General features: G+C 40.1%; 1 long non-coding RNA gene across 1 annotated transcript; it reads left to right on the forward strand.

Moving 5' to 3' along the window:
• LOC109254445 (uncharacterized) lies at nt 1–1038 on the forward strand. The gene is made up of 2 exons (XR_008422164.1): nt 1–155; nt 778–1038. It is a non-coding gene; the product is annotated as an uncharacterized LOC109254445 (long non-coding RNA).
• Nucleotides 1039–7626: the final 6588 nt, after the last annotated feature.

Raw genomic sequence — 7626 nt, forward strand, 5'->3', positions numbered from 1 at the left:
AGAAGAAGAAGTACTGCTTCCTCTTCCACGGTATAAATTACTGGGATCCATCTCCTTTCTTATCACCAAGAACCACTTTGCCAAGACAGTTTCTGCTACCAAAGGGACTCTCCAAGAAGGTTCTGCCTTATCAGAGCCTCTGGTGCTACCAGAAGGTAAAGGAGCCTCTGCTCACACTGCCACACTTGGGAGAAATATACTTCTAAAATTAAAATTAGAATTCATTTTGTCTTAGGAATAATATTAAAAGATAGGTACTCAGGTACATCACATGTTAAATGGCCCCTTTATGGTCTATTCCAGGAACATATAACTGTTCATGGCACTTCAATGACAATTGCTAAACAACCTTCATTTTAAAAAACCTTGAAAATTAAGTTGAAGGCATCTGGGGTGCCGGGTGGCTCAGTCAGTTGAGCATCTGACTTTGGCTCAGGTCGTGATCCCAGGGTTCGTGAGCTCAAGCCCCACATCGGGCTTGCTGCTGTCAGCCTGTCAGCACGGAGCCCTCTTTGGATCCTCTGTCCTCCTCTTTCTCTGCCCCTCCCCTGCTCAATGCTCTCTCTCTCTCAGAAAATAAATAAAACATTAAAAAAAAAAATAAGTTGAAGGCTCCTTATAGATACTGGTGTACCTAGGAGTAGGGAACATTTCACCTCAGCAAGAAGGAATGTTTTATTGGTGACATTCTTTGGAATTGCTGTCACATGATATTAATGATGATAAAGTTGACCTATTTTTAGTCTGCTTGATTATTATCTTTAAATTTTCTTGCAGCCAATGCAGCCCTTGTTGCCTGCTCTTAAAGCTGCTGCTTCTAGTCTTCCTTCCACCTCACTACTTGGTCCAGTGCTGCTTATATATGAATTAGAAGTTGGGAAATGGAAATTCAAGGTACGTTGTAAGACAAAAATTCTGAAGGAAAAAAGCCTAAACATGAATCTGTGTTCTCCATTTTACCCACAAAATGATCTGGGGCTACTAACAACTTCTTTGAGCATCAATGTTCCCATCATTAAAACAGGGTCAAAACATTTATTTTGTTGAAGATTAAATAGTGTCATCTATTTAAAGCACTTGGCTCTTAGCATACACTCTCAAAATACTAATTCTTTCCTGTAGAAAACATTTTCATATTCTCTGGGTGCCCAGGTTGTTTTAAATATTTACTTGTTATGCTTAGGGAATTCCTAGTCTTAATGTAAGTGCTGCTTCCCCAAGGTAAGCTCTGAAAATGAAATTTCCAGACTCTCGCAGCTAGAGCGCAGACATATGACCTGGGCTTCAACATCCAGCACACCTGCATAAGACTTTGACTGGAAGTTAGTAGCTTGAGGAAGGAAAGATTCTGCTTGTAAACCAATTTGCTGGCAAAGGCATCAGACATTTGGGAGTGGGAGTGTTCGCAAGGTTAAATTCCTAGTGCAGAAGTGGCCCTAGTGGGTAGTAGAAATGGCAGCAGTTGCTTTTAGTGTTTGTTGGAGTAGTTAGTAGTGGCTGTGACCTCACTGGGCCAGTTCCATGGAGCGGTTGTGGGCATTGTTTTTGGGAGCTCAGTTCCACACTGTCCCTCCAGCCTCCCAGCCATTCTTTAAACCCTTTTCCTCTTAAACTTCTTTTCTGCTCTGTCAGCCAGAATTAGCTTATGTTTCTTACAACTGGGAGCCCTGGCTAATCTATGTGTCTTCACTGGTATTTCCACCTGTAAGTAACAGGCCAAGAAGAATGTCAAGATAGAGCAGTGATGATGTAATGTATAGCCACCTTAAACAAAAGTACATGGTTCTAGAAAGCAAATCTTAGAAAAGTGTAATGAGCTATAATTGAGTGGAGATTGAAGAATATCTTTTGAGGAAATTATAATATTAGAATACTTCTACCAAGTTTTTCTTTCTCTGTTATGTTGGAAATAGTTAAGAGACCTAGATTTTCATGCTCCCCCAAAGAAATTATTTCAGAACCAGTTTATTAAACAAACAAACAAACAAACAAACCCATTTAATCCCTGGATGTCGATTCTGCAGAGCAGTCCCAAGTGAGTTTATCAATTCGAATGAAAGCCAGAATCAAAATAAATCAGGCATTATATGGCATATTAAATTTCTGGAGCTCAACTCAGTTCCCTTAATCTCTTAGCAGCAGTAACAGAGTGGCAGCTCTCACTCATTGCAGTGGGGAAATAACAAAGCAAGAGTAAAATTGCTGTTGCAAAATGAAGCACATCACCACATTTCCATCTAATGCATTATAGTTCATGAATCTCCCAGGAGCCAGAAAAACACAGTGAAGTCTTTAAAAGTGAATCCAGATGTCAGCCATCACCATAGCAGTGCTTTAATTATCAAAAAAACAAAGAAATAACTCCTTAGGTACATTCTAAGCAGGTGTTCCTTCACAAAAAAACAGAATAGCTGAAGAAACAGCTGTGGTATTATATCTGCTTCAGACTAAAGAAGAAAACTACAACCTAAATAACAGACTACCCAGAGGGAGCACGGAAAAATCACAATTATTAGGATTTTGCAAGTATTAATCTATACAACATAATGATTGATTAATGTTAATTACTCCATTTTACAGATGGGAAAACTGAGTGCCTCCTATAGCAGCCATTTCTTTTTTTTTTTTTTAATGTTTTTATTTATTTTTGAGAGAGAGAGAGAAACAGAGTGCAAGCAAGGGAGGGGCAGAGAGAAAGGGAGACACAGAATCCGAAGCAGTCTCCAAGCTCCAGGCTGTCAGCATAGAGCCCAACATGGGGCTCGAACCCAAACTGTGAGACCATGACCCGAGATGAAGTCAGAAGCCTAACCAACTGAGCCACCCAGGCACCCCTATGGCAACCATTTCTAATTCAAAGTCTGTCAGTCTGGGACAAGTTCACTACTTAATAAATTTATTTTGCAAGATTTTTTTAAGTATACTGATAGTATGGGATTTTTTTTTTTTTTTTTAGAAAACATATCTCAACAGAAAATATCTTCATTTTGGGAAAATTAGAACATAAAGAACACAAAGGAAACCTTTAAACCATCTCTAATAACTGCTATTTTAAACTGGAATTTTAAAACTAGGTCCATGCTTGGGCTTCAGAAAATCTGTGAACCTCTGAAACTAAGCAAAAAATGACAATGTGCATTTTTCTTGGGTAGGGATCTATGTACCTTTTATCAGGTTCTCAAAGTGTCATCATTCAAAGATTAAGAACTGTCTATCCTTCTGGGCTTTATCTATGTGACTCTGAGCAACAAAGATACCAAGTCATGGCCTGAAAAAGAAGGTAGCCTTTATCTAAAATATTAAATGGGCCAAAACGAATAGTTATTTCTAAAATTTGGCTTCGCTTTTGTGCATTAGTCTTGCTAAATTATGGAATATTAGGAAAATATTTACTTTCTTAAGGGTTTTATTTTTTGTTTTTGTGGGGTTTTGTGTGTGTGTGTGTGTGTGTGTGTGTGTGTGTGTGCGCGCGTGCGCAATCTTGACAGCTGCTGCTGTTTAAGCAGAAAAATAGATACTTTTGCAACTCACATTAGTGGGAAGATGTGACAATAAAGTGTCTACAAGGAGTAGCATAGCCAAGGTGGTGATATTGGGGATGAATAATTAAAACCTGAATATACTTGATGGCAGAGGGGAAAAAAGCCAGTTCAAAAAGAGTGAGGAGATAAATGAGGGAATGAAAGAACTGATAGCATCTTTTGGATGCATAAAAGAGCTGGGAGTAGGGCTTTGTGACTGAACATGAGAGGAAAGTGGGGGACCACGTTCCTTTGATGTTAATGAAAGAAGAAAAAGGAAAAATATCGAGAGATACCCTGTGGTGTAAAACATAGTAGATGGATGGGTTATTTGATGAATTATATCATCCATGCAACAAACTTTTAGTGACAACTTACTATGTGTGAAGCACTATGGATAGAAATAGATATAAGAAATAACTCTTGGCCCAAGGAATTTACAGCATAACTGGGGAGACAAATAGAAATGAGTCCTGCAAGGTATCAGAGTCACAAATCGGGAATAGTAATGTCTGTGAGATCATAGTGGGGGTGGTCAGGAAAGGCATTAAAAAATGGTACTTGGGACACCTGGGTGGCTCAGTCGGTTAAGTATCCGACTTCAGCTCAGGTCATGATATCACAGTCTGTGAGTTCGAGCCCTGCATCAGGCTGGGTGCTGACAGCTCAGAGCCTGGAGCCTGCTTCAGATTCTGTGTCTCCCTCTCTCTCTGACACTCCCCCATTCATGCTCTGTCTCTCTCTGTCTCAAAAATAAATAAACATTACAAAAAATTAAAAGAATGGTACTCAAAATGGGTCTCAAAATATGAATAACCATAGAGGAGAGAAAAGACAATGCAGGAGAAGAGAGCAAATACAAAGGGACGAGAAAGCATAGCATGGGTAGAAAAATGCCATATGCATTGACATGGTGGGGAAACACAGGACTCCATAGGGGCAGGGCTGATAATGATGCTGGTTTCTGCAAAAACCCAGGGAAAAGAAAAAGATCCTCAGCTAAGGCAGTGACAAGTGGGGAGAGGGAAAAGAGGATTAACTTGAGAAATATTTAGAAAGTAAGAGTATCAGGATTTAGTACCTTTTGGGAAAGCCATTATGAGCCCTTGCCAAAGCTGCATTACCAACAAAGACATTGATAACTTAAAATTAGAATCAAAATCCCACCCTTCTTAACAGACTGCAAGAAATAGTTCTCTGTTTACCTCTGTTTATCTCTATTGGGGCCAAGCTTCCCCCAAACGCCCACCCTTATACTTCTTCAGTTACTAGCCCCAGGGCCCTCATGATGCAGGACTCAGGGAGTACTATTTACGTTGTATTCTATGTGAATAGGACGCAGGGTACAAGATGAATGATGACCTGCTTGTCCCTTCCTTAACTCCCAAATCCTTTCACTGTGATCTTCAAAATGCCCTCCAGAGTGTCTTACTCTGTGATCAGCAAACTGTCCTACAACCTCAACTTCTTGTTTGAATGCTTCCTTGCACAACTGAAAGCTGCCTCAATTCTGAAGTCCTTGCTGTTATTGCAGCCTGCACATGTGGAAGCTGTCTTATCTCGCACACCCAAAGCATCTCGGGCCAAGAGGTGGAGTAGATGGCTTTGTATCCATGGCCTCTTTCGAACCATTTCACACCCTTCTTTTCTTTCTTCAAAACTCATTCCCACTTCTTCCCCTCATCACCAATATTTAATGTTCTCCCTCCCATCTTAACCACTGAAGACTTCAGCTGTTGATTCAGTTTTTCTCTTCATCTCCTTCTTTGCCATCCCTAGAACTGTGTCATTCGTGTGGATAATTCATTATCCACCTGCTTTCTCAGTTTTTGGATCTTCTCACCTCCAACAACTATTCCTCCATTACATCATAGCCATACTACCACAGTCATTTTTTTGAATCGATCAGAACCAAAGTTTGGTACCACTGAAATCTGGGCTGTTGATATCTGGCTTTGGGCCATTATCCTTTTATCCTTTTATACTCTTTTCCTGTAGAACTCCCCCAGCCACAATCTGTCTATTTAATTGAGATTCCCAGGACCCTGATCCCACCCATTTTCATTATCAATCAATCCCCTTTTCCCTTTACCTTTTGTGTCTGGCTTAAATTACATGGGCAATTATTATGATGACTCCTTTGAGAATACCTATCTTTGCTTCTTTATTCATTCTGCCTGGAGAGGTAGAGAAACTTGTCTGATTGGAAAATTTAGGAAGAGTATACTGGCTGTGCTCAGCTCAACTTTTCCTTTGTCCCTTTGGTGATAAGGCTGCCTAAAAAGAGGCTCTAAAGGCAGGCTTTTTCCCTGGGCAAAGATGGGAAGAGGCCTGTTCTGGACCAGTGCTGCACAGTTCTGGGTGAGCAGGTTCAGCATTAGGAAACTCATTTCTGTTTTCTCTTTTGCCCCTGGTGTTTCAGCCATACCGGTCTTTAATTTCCTAGAAAAACCAACTCTTTGAACCTTACTGATTGTGGCCTTTCTCTACCTGGTTTACTCTTTTTTCTGCCTTTTTTTTTTTTTTTTTTTTTGGCGAGCTCTTAATTTTTTCAAGTTTCAACTTACACTTCTCTAAAGAAGTCTACCCTGACTTCACTATTTAAGGTAGGTGGTTGTCCTCCCATTATTCTCACCTCAGCCTCTTGTGGAGTTTGACGTGAATATATTGATCTGGATCTCAAAGGAGAAGGTATATGCCAATTAGGATTTAGACATATGGAGGCATATAAGATGGCCCAAGGAAACAGTGTTGGATAAGTGGAAACAGTGTTGGCCAAGATCAAAACTCTGAAGAGTCTGTAAGAATTATCTCCAGGAAGAGAAATTCAATGATGGAACTTGAAAATGAATGGTCAGAGAGATAGGAATTCCTTAAGACAGGTGAAGAGGGGAGATCTTTAAGGAAGGTTTAGTTTACAGTGTCAAAAGCAGTGTTGAAAACTGTCAAAAGGAATCCAAAGTTGGGGCCTGGGCCTTTGTTACCTTTGCAAGAGAAATTTTAGCATTAAGTATGGGGGTCAGAGCCAGATTATACAGTGCCTTGGAGACTAAACTAGAGATGTGGAATAATTTAGAATAAATATTTTTGGAAAGTTGGCAATGAAAAAAAGGCAAAGCAGAATGACTAGAAGGGAACTTAGGACCAAACAATTAGTATGAAGACTGCTAAAGATTTCACCAGTTTTGGGGCGCCTGGGTGGCTCAGTAGGTTAAGTGTCCAACTTCGGCTCAAGTCATGATCTTATGGTTTGTGGGTTCAAGCCCTGCATCAGGCTCTGTGCCGACAGCTCAGAGCCTGGAGCCTGCTTCAGATTCTGTCTCCTTCCCTCTCTGCCCCTCCCCCACTTGTGCTCTCTCTGTCTCTAAAATAAATAGACATTAAAAAATATATATTTCACCAGTTTTATAGGTGAGAATATCAGGGAAATTGACAGTACAGATAGTCTAGGTAGCTACAGAAGACAAGAGGCAGGAGGGTAATCAGCCTTTCAGAGGAGTAGCTAACTCCTCCTAACATAGGAACACTTCTTCCTCTGACCCTGGAGGGAAGGATATATATGGACATAGATCATGTTAGGAGACAGATGGACAGGAAATCCATGAAGGAAACAAGACCATCAGTTGAGAATGTAAGAGTCGGGGCCCTGAGGAGAATGGTAGAAGTTTATAGTAGCAGCTTGAGGTGGTAGGTGGGATGAAAGGGGGAATAGTAAAAGGATCAGCAAATAGTATTAAAGCTCCAGCTGAGACCAGTGTGAATCTTTATCCACTAACTCAGGTCTGCAGAAAGTACCATACTGTTTTTTAAAGCCAATTTAAATTTAACTCTGACCCTCAGATTAGTAAACCTGGAGAGTAATTCATTCTCAATCATTAGTGGGGCTCCTAATAACTATACAAAATTGTACAATCCCAGAATTGTACAAAAGCTTCAGAGAGCCTTCCAGAAAACTGGATTTAAGTTATTGGTTCATTCTGTTTACTACTAAAATAACCACTACTCCAAAATGTCCACTGACAGAAGGATGGATATATAAATTCTTGTTTATTCAAATTACGGAATATTATACAACATTGAAACATAAGCAAACTATAACCAAAGG

This window comes from Panthera pardus, unplaced genomic scaffold (assembly GCF_024362965.1).
Source record: "Panthera pardus isolate Hobbes unplaced genomic scaffold, ASM2436296v1 HiC_scaffold_10, whole genome shotgun sequence".
In the NCBI taxonomy this organism is placed as follows: domain Eukaryota; kingdom Metazoa; phylum Chordata; class Mammalia; order Carnivora; family Felidae; genus Panthera; species Panthera pardus.